Source organism: Crocodylus porosus, unplaced genomic scaffold (assembly GCF_001723895.1).
Source record: "Crocodylus porosus isolate Cpor-Errol unplaced genomic scaffold, CroPor_comp1, whole genome shotgun sequence".
NCBI classification, from domain to species: Eukaryota; Metazoa; Chordata; order Crocodylia; family Crocodylidae; genus Crocodylus; species Crocodylus porosus.
Window position 1 is genome coordinate 40,900,114 of NW_017728949.1, and position 8,884 is coordinate 40,908,997.

At 44.8% G+C, this 8,884-nt stretch overlaps 1 protein-coding gene across 4 annotated transcripts in view; it reads left to right on the forward strand.

Moving 5' to 3' along the window:
* The first annotated feature begins 8,007 nt into the window (after positions 1 to 8,007).
* GPR155 (G protein-coupled receptor 155) overlaps positions 8,008 to 8,884 on the forward strand; it is a 48,946-nt gene continuing 48,069 nt past the window's right edge. For 2 of the 4 annotated variants that reach the window (XM_019553672.1, XM_019553673.1), the window contains exon 1: positions 8,008 to 8,149. The gene's annotated coding sequence lies outside the window, so the exon portion shown is untranslated. Of the gene's footprint in view, positions 8,150 to 8,395; positions 8,499 to 8,884 lie in introns of those variants that run through there. The other 2 variants (XM_019553669.1, XM_019553670.1) reach the window with 2 other exon arrangements.

An 8,884-nucleotide genomic window follows, 5' to 3' on the forward strand; every position in this document is an offset into this window, starting at 1 on the left:
CAATTACAGATGCAAGGAACAAATACAAAAATCAAACCTCTGGTCTTTCTTCAGACCTGGAGGAGCAACACCAGCCCTGTGCATCTTGCACAGCTACTGCTCCCTCAGGGTTTCACTGGGAGTTTTTAACTTCCTCTGAACCCAGCCAATCATCTCTGTCAGTTGGCCCAGAATTAGTAAGCAGGTAGGCTATTTTCCCTTAATCCCCAGCAGCTGGGCTCCAGCCCCTGAGCCAAGCACATCACACAGACCCAGTAGTTAATAATATGCTTTTCATTATGAGATCCTCTTTTCAGTTGCTTGCGACTGCCAACTTTTAACTATTTGGCTAGAATTTGTTATGGAGAGCTTGTGCCTCAGGTTGAATTTTTTGGTAAACTTCAGTCAAAATGGTTCAGCTCTTTCTAAGGCCACAGCTAATAGAAAATACATAATCATGCTCATGTTAAATTCTTGAAATGTTTATGTTTTGGAGCTGGAATTTGAAAACAAATATACACAAATGTCAAAGATGTGCTTCTGTTATCTTTATCCAAACCTTTTCAAAGTTGGCCAAATCATGAGCATTTGAAAAATCTGCACATGCTCAGAGGAGACATATTATAGCTTAATAGCTAAAATATCAATATTGTCCTCAATGGACATACTTAAGCCTGTCATAATGCCTGAGTGTGACCACACTGTACATGTGGCACCACAACTGAGTAATTGAGTACATGTACTCCTCACTTAACGTTGTCCAGGCTAACGTTGTTTTGTTGTTACGTCACTGATTTATTAGAGAACATACTTGTTTAAAGTCACGCAACATTCGGTTATAACATTGTTTGGCCGCCGCCTGCTAGTAGGTAACTACTGTGATGTCATTGGAGTTGCTTAACATCATTTCACTTAAAGTTGCATTTTTCAAGAATGTAACTACAACATTAAGCGAGAAGTAGCTGTATGTTCCAGCTTAGGGCAATGCAGACTTAAAAAGATTGCACTTGTAATGACTGTTTCCTGCTGTTCTGACAGGGATCACACACCAAAACTGAAGAGCACTGAGAATGGGTCTGTCCTGTGCTCTCAGTGTACTCCTTGCTGATAGACAAATGTTGTGGAAAAGGAAACATCTGAACTGAATACAGGAACAAATATGGATACAGGGGAGGGAATGAATCTAGTGTGACTAGCATTGGAGTTGCAGGGTTGGGAGAAAAGAAAATGGAACTGTGAGTTGAAGTGAGGGAAGACTGGTGACTAGTTTGACAAGTGGACAGAAACTAAGAGATGGAAAGCACAGGATGGGCTGGAACTGGCAAGGCAAGGAAACTTTAATTTGGAGCCAGAGGAGTGATTGAGGAACTGGGAGTGATTGAGGAAAGCAGAACAACAGAGAGTGAATAAGTTGGTTGGGGAGAGAGGTAACACTGAATTCAAATAAAGAGATGGGGAGGAGAGAATGCTCGGATTGGGTAGATAAGGGCCTGGGATGAGGAAGGTTTGATGAGGAGCTGGAGAAGGTTTGTTAAGGAGCTGGAGTGTGAGGGGAACACTCAGAAAGAACCACACTGTTTCAGAGCGGGAGACTGAAATCAGATGAGAGGAGTGGGGAAGAGGGGAAAGAGAGGTTGGACAAAGTCAGAAAAAAAAAGGAGCTGCCTGGACAAGAAGAACAGGGAACAAGGGTTGTGGTCCCTCTGGGGGGAAACAGGAACTGGGTCTGGGGGGGTAAGTTATTGGTACTCTGATACAAAGCCTGGGGTCAGGTGACTGGGTAAACATACTGGGACTGAGGGATGAGATATCTGAGGAATGGAGACTGAGTCCAGGAGGAGAATGGAAGTGAGGTGGATAGCCAGAGGGTGGAGAATAGCCAGACATGGAGCAAGTCAAGTTTGGAAATGGCCAGAAGAGTCTGAGCCCATTACAGTACACTTTCTTCCAGAGCCTAGAGTGAACCCACAAATTCCCAAGTTTCACGATATCAGCTTTTAGCAAATATTCTAGTTCTGGTCCACAAAGATGATGGCATCGTAATACTGCACTCACTCTCCTGTATAACCTCAATTCACCACTGCTGCACATCTCCATTATGACAGTCTTTAATTACATGGTATTTTTTTCTCCACGTAACCCATCGAGTACACTGCCTGCTCAGTGCTCTGGGGAGGAATCATGGTTGTGCAGAAAAGGAGCTTGTTTTCCGTAAGGGTCCTACCTCATTTGTAGTATGAGTAAAACATAGAACATAAGAACTACCATTTACTGAATAGAGCCATAGATCCATCTTGCCCCATATCCTGTATCCTTCCATGGTAGAGTGGATGCTGAAAGGGAGTGATGTGAAGTGTATGAGGCAGGGATTTCCAGCAAGGCACAAGAAGGCCTCATGATTTACCATGCTCAAACTTTGCCTATCCCTAACTTTGCCAGAGAGGTTCTTTGTGATGGCTAAGCACGTAAAAAAAAGTCAACTTTAAGAAACAGCACGTTTCTCTTTTCTGGGATCCTAATGGCATTAGTAGATATGGGACTGAAGTCCAGGGTACTGTGCTTGAATATACAAAATGGTAATTAATGCCAAGTGCTCTGAAATAAGCAGGTCCTAGATATCTTAACTTGGGCACGCAAACTTAATGTATACTTCTGACACTTCTCTATATGATTCCGTTACCTATCTGTAACGGGGGATGATACTATCCTTCCACCACCCAAAAGTGTTGTAAACAAATGCCTGCTTGTAAAGCATTTGCATACTACAGAGGACCGTCATTGATGTCCTGTGATGAAATAAATGAGTCTATCTTTAGAACATGGTTTGCTGGAAACAGGAAACGGAGTCTCAAACAGAACAATATGTTGAATAGATGCTCATTAAGGACGAATCATCCAGTAGGGGTGTGTGAAGCTTGGTCGCCGATTCAATTCAAAGAAGATTCAGAGGCTGAATCACTGAATCTGAATTGAATTGGAAGACAAAAAAACCCACCTCTGAATCAATTTGGAAAAAAGATTTGGAGATTCAGAAGGCAGTCTTTCAGGGGAAGAGAAACTGAGAAGAGGGAGGGGGAGCAGTAGGGGAAAGATTGACATCTGTAGGTGGCCAGTGACTGTGATCTTTCCCTGAGTCCCCTTCCAATCACAGTGGTCTGGGGGAGGGACGTAGAAACAGCTACCATCCCTGAAATTTTCATCCTGCTGTGCCTTAACACACACACAAAGTCGTACAGCTCATGAGTTTTGCTTTGAACAGTTTGAGGTGCAGTTTCCCAGAAACCCCTGCACCTATCTCCTTGAAACCTGGCATGCTTCATGGCCTCAGAAGGGGCTACCATTCCTACTGTTTTCATCCAAATCTGCCAAAAAATGACAAAGTCACAGGTATTTCAGTGATTCCCCATTATAGTCTATGACAGAATCAGCACCAAATCTTCCGAAGCCAATTCAGCCAAATCGATTTGGGACAGTGAACCCCAAATTAAATTGCTGTCCTCCAAATTGGCTGAATCCAAATCTGAATTGAATACTTCCGTATTCACACTGGCCTATCATACACCTTGTGCACTGAATAAAGTAGAAATCCTAAGGAAAAAACAGTATGTGATCATTAATAAAACTGTATAATACTGAATATTTTGAAGTCCAAATTAAGATTGTCTATGTTTTTATTAATGACAGCTACAGTCTATAGTAGTGGTTTTCAATCTGTGGTCTGCAGACTCCATTCAATTTTTTAGGGGTCCACAAATGAAAAAAGGTTGAAACCACTGATCTATAGTCATTAAAATGTCTACAAGCCTTCAAGTTTGCCCCTCTTCACTGCTCTTAAATTTTCATGGTTATTGTCTTCAGAGAAGTCCTGGTGGGAGTTTCTGTTAATCTAGTAATGTACATTATACTTTGATATTTTTATAGGCTGAATGAAACCTCATAAAAGTTGGTGACACCCTTCATTTTAAATTTTTGTAAAAGCCATTAAGCACCATTATTGGACTGGGTAATTGAAACAATAGGGCCTCACCCCAAAATAAAGCCACATCAAGCCTGAAATAAAAGTCAAGACAGGTGGCCCTGAGAGAGGAGGCCTTAGAGCCTTCCAGTACTGGCTGGGAAGGGGCCTGGAGCTGTGAGTAAACGCTTGGTATCTTGCTGTTTGATTCCTGCTCTGTTCAGGGAAACCAGATTTGGTAAATACATAGGATTACATCAAAGAAACTTTTAACTCTATCAATCTTTTTCCTAATCAAAACAATCTGCTAGAACCAAATTTTGGCCTACCACTTGAATCATAATAATAATAATAAATTTAAAGGGCAATAATAAATTTTGTGTCCCATAATGCATTTCGCTACAATGTTCATACTTAGGGACCTACCAAAATCGCAGCAAAGTGTGCTGTACAACAGCCTTTTTAATCTTGCTATTTTCACCACATGCCTCCCCTGCCATTGGACAAGAGGCCCCAGCAGCCCTGCCACTTGCCACTTACTGGCCCAGATGCCAATACTGCAGTTTTAGATACACTAGTTTTTGCCTCCCCCTGCTGATTGGCTGAGGGGCCCCAGCAGCCCTGCCATTTGCTGATGATAGGCCAGGAGTCAAAAACCATGGCATATTTAACATCAGGATTTTTGCCTTCCAACCAATCAGCAGCAAATGATGGGGTCACTGGGGCACCTCCACCAATCACTCCGCCGCTCCCCCCGCAAAGAGATAAGCATTTCCCCTAACTTATTTCTTTATAAACTCCTTCTTGTTGGTTCTCCCTTCCATTGTTCATTTTTTATAGATTCATAGATTCATAGATGTTAGGGTTGGAAGGGACCTCAACAGATCATCGAGTCCAACCCCTGCATAGACGGGAAAGAGTGCTGGGTTCTGATGACCCCAGCCAGATGCCCATCCAACCTCCTCTTGAAGACCCCCAGGGTTGGGGAGAGCACCACCTCCCTTGGGAGCCCATTCCAAACCTTGGCCACTCTAACTGTGAAGAAGTTCCTCCTAACATCCAGTCTAAACCTGCTCTCTGCTAGCTTATGGCCATTTTTTCTTGTGACCCCCAGGGGCGCCTTAGTGAGTAGAACCTCACCAATTCCCTTCTGCGTCCCCATGATGAATTTATAGGTAGCCACAAGGTCGCTTCCCAACCTTCTCTTGTGGAGGCTGAAGAGGTCCAGGTGCCCTAGTCTCTCCTCGTAGGGCTTGGTCTGCAAGCCCTTAACCATATGAGTGGCCTTTCTCTGGACCCTCTCCAGGTTATTCACATCCCTCTTGAAGCATGGCACCCAAAACTGCACACAGTATTCCAACTGCGGTCTGACCAGTGCCCGATAGAGGGGAAGAATCACCTCCTTGGTTCTGTCTGTCATGCATCTGCTGATGCACGATAAAGTGCCATTGGCTTTTCTGATGGTTTCGTCACACTGCCGACTCATGTTCATCTTGGAGTCCACTAGGACTCCAGGATCCCTTTCCGCTTACGTGCTACCGAGCAGGTCATTTCCGAGGCAGTAGGTGTGCTGGACATTTTTCCTCCCTAGGTGCAGCACTTTGCATTTCTCCTTGTTAAACTGCATTCTATTGTTTTCTGCCCATTTGTCCAACCTGTCCAGGTCTGCCTGTAGTTGTTCCCTGCCCTCCAGTGTGTCCTCTTCTCCCAACAGTTTTGTATCATCCGCAAACTTGGACAGAGTAGACTTCACTCCCTCGTCCAAGTCACTGATGAAGACGTTGAAGAGTATCTTCTTTCCACTGTAGTTTCATTCATTTAATCTCCCCTACCCCTCTTATCTCTCACAGGATGGTCATGTACATAGCACCCGCAAGTGGCTTGTGGTGCTGCTGATAGGAAGAAAAAGCAGAATGTCATGAGTCTAGACCAGGGGTTGTCAACTAGGGGTACATGTATGCCTGGGAGTACTTGAGAAGGCCCTAGGGAGTATATGTGGCAACACCTGCCCAGCTGGATGTGGGGAGCGGAAGATTGCATGCAGCGGCTGCCACCACTCTGCATTCGGCTGCCTGCTACCCTCCCACCCTGCTCTGTGTCTGGCTGCCGGGGGTACACTGACCCAAAAAGGTTGAAAACCCCTGGTCTAGACAGTTTCACTATCTGCTGCTACTAGAGAAGCTTTGAATACGAGCATCTGTGGCACAGCCCAGTATTCTCTACTGATGGTAACAGAGAAAAGACTGACACAGACCCCTCCAAATAAGAGGTGTACCAAGCCTACCACAGTGCTAGAGGAACCCCGTGCTGTAGAAGGGGATGTCTCGGTCACATTTTGTGCTGAATAAGATGCCGCAGCACCAGACCTTCAGACGAGAGCAAGGACTCTAACCCTGATGTCCTATGTGGGCACCCCCTGTAGTTTCAGACTGATAAATTACTCTTTTTTTGTTCTGTGGTGTTACTGACACACCTTATATACCATACTTCACCTCAGAAAGGGCTCTATTCTGATAACAAGGAATGTGTCCCAAGACTACCATTGTCAGTCTTTTCAGGATCGTGTGGAAAGAATGTCTTGTATAAGTGCAAATTTATTTTTTATTTCATTTAGTTTGCCTTTCTGTATTTCATATATAAGTAGTATTATTCTTACAGATCCTTTTAAATATTTTTTCCCCTTTCTAAATAGTTTTTTTTTTTTTAAATCTTGTCTTGTCCATATATTTTTTCTTTCAATTTTTCCTTCCTTGGAACATCCCTTTTAATATATGGGTTTAGCCATTTACTGATTCATAACATATTAACTGTAATATGATTAATCTGCAATTTGCTAAAAATATAAATTTTGTCTCTTCTGCCTCCTTTCTTCCATTAATACTGCCAAGAAAAGGACTTACCTTTTTTCTTTCTTAGAATATTTTATTTATTCCCTTTCCATCGTATGTGGGTTTAATAGGTTAGTCTTGGCTCTTGTACTCCTGAATGTATTCTGAGAAGAATAGGCAAAAATAAATGTTTAAGATGTCTATCAGGTCAGATTTTTTTTCTTTCTGTTATTGTGTCCCTGTTCCTCTTTGTCCCAGTTTAGGTAAATACTGGAAGTTTAAATCTAAGTCGTATTGTTCCCTTGGTGATTATGTATTTGTTTACATACCCAGAGTTATTTATTTAGGGTTTTTTTTGGTGGGGAGGAGGGGTAGAGGATGGAAAGATGGGTTTCTTTCCCAAGTGGAGACTTGAATGAAAACTCCTCCACCTGTACAGTTCCATTGTCCTAATTAGGAGCTCTGTAGCTACACATTCGCACTCTTAAGAATGTTGCTGGGCCAGCTTCAATGACGGGCAGAAAACCTGCTTTCCACTTCACATAGGAATTGACAAAACTATGCAAAGAGGGCATTTGCTGTTTCCCCTTTCCACGTAGGTGCTAGTGAACTCAGAGACTACAACATATTAGCCGACTTGGTTCATACTTCCCCACCAGGCTAGCTGTTAGAATAGGGGTGACTCACAACCTGATTTCTTCTTTCCCAGTAGCTGGGTGCAGAGGAAGAGGCAGGACAAAGCCTGGGTCCCCTTCCATCAGCAACATTTTCATTACTGTGTCTAGTGAGTCCAAACAACCAACTTCAATTTTTGTTTGGGACATAATGAATTGTTTGGCCAAAACTGGGGGGACACATGTTGTTAGCAGAGTTTGGGAAAATTGACCCTTCTTTTAGTACTTTATCCTTTTCCAGTGACTGCTGAGTAAGATTAGAAAATAAAGACCTAGGAAACAATAATGATTGATTAATCCATCTCAGTACTGTAATAGCTAGTTGGTTTGCTATTTCTGTGGTCTGCAGTGTTTGTTTATATAATGTTTAGGAGAGTTTTTTGCATTTTGATTTTGAAATTTGCTAAGAAAGAACCAAACAGTATTCACAGAAAGTGTAAAGCTTCTTATTCGATGAGAAAATGCACTGATCTCCTCCCTACTAATATTGTCGGAAGTGTTATACCTAAAGCTGACGTGCGGCTCAGTTCTCATAGTGTATGCCTCTGTGGTACAGAGAAGTTTATATGCGTGGGTTAACATGGGCTCATGGGATATAAGATATTACATGCCCATTATTCACTCTGAACTTGTGATAGCACGGTTTTCTGGACTTGGGAGTATAGGTGCCCACTCTTTATCAGCTCATGGAGAAACCTAACGACATGAATGATGTAAGTACCTTAGAGAAACAGGCCCTAATCTTTAATCCTCAGAATATTTTAAATACTCCCTCTTCTAGGGTTATTGCTCAGCAGTGCTTCTCCCTAGGAGATTTGGGGCACCTCTCTTTTCCTGATGAGTAATAAGCTGTAAATGCCTGTCCTCTGCTACTGAGAGAGACAGGGGTCTCCTCCTTTCCGGGGGTCCTTCTTGAAGTCACAGGAATTTGTGCTCGGGGCAGATCCGTGAGGACCCTTTCCCCCTCCTAGTGCTAGCAGGAAGGAAGGGTCTGTCCTCCGCCATCCCCACCAGATTTGGGGTCGCCTCTATCTCCCCCCAGCAATGAAAGGCAGAAAGAAGGTCCGTGTCCTGCCCCTCCCCTGCGCGGGCAAGTCTCGGGGACCCGGGCACGAGGGCGAGTGGGCAGGGGCCAGTCTCCGCAGCGGCGATGGGGGGACGGGGAGGCGAGGATGCCGCCTGGCAAAGGGGCTCCGTGGGCAGCGGGGAAGGGGAGAGGAGGGGAGGAGGCCCCGCGAGAGAGCGGCGGGGGGCAGGTCTCTGCCGGGGCTGGGGCCAGGGTGACGGCGCCTCCCGGACGCCGCCATCTTAAGCGCTTGTCTCCCTCCCGTGGCCGGGCCGGGGCCGCCGCCACCGCCAGCGCCTCCCTCCGCAGCGCTCGCCGCCCGCTGCTCGGCGTCCTGGCCCGCAGCAGCGGCCCCGCGATGGCTGCTCCGCGCCGCCGCCTG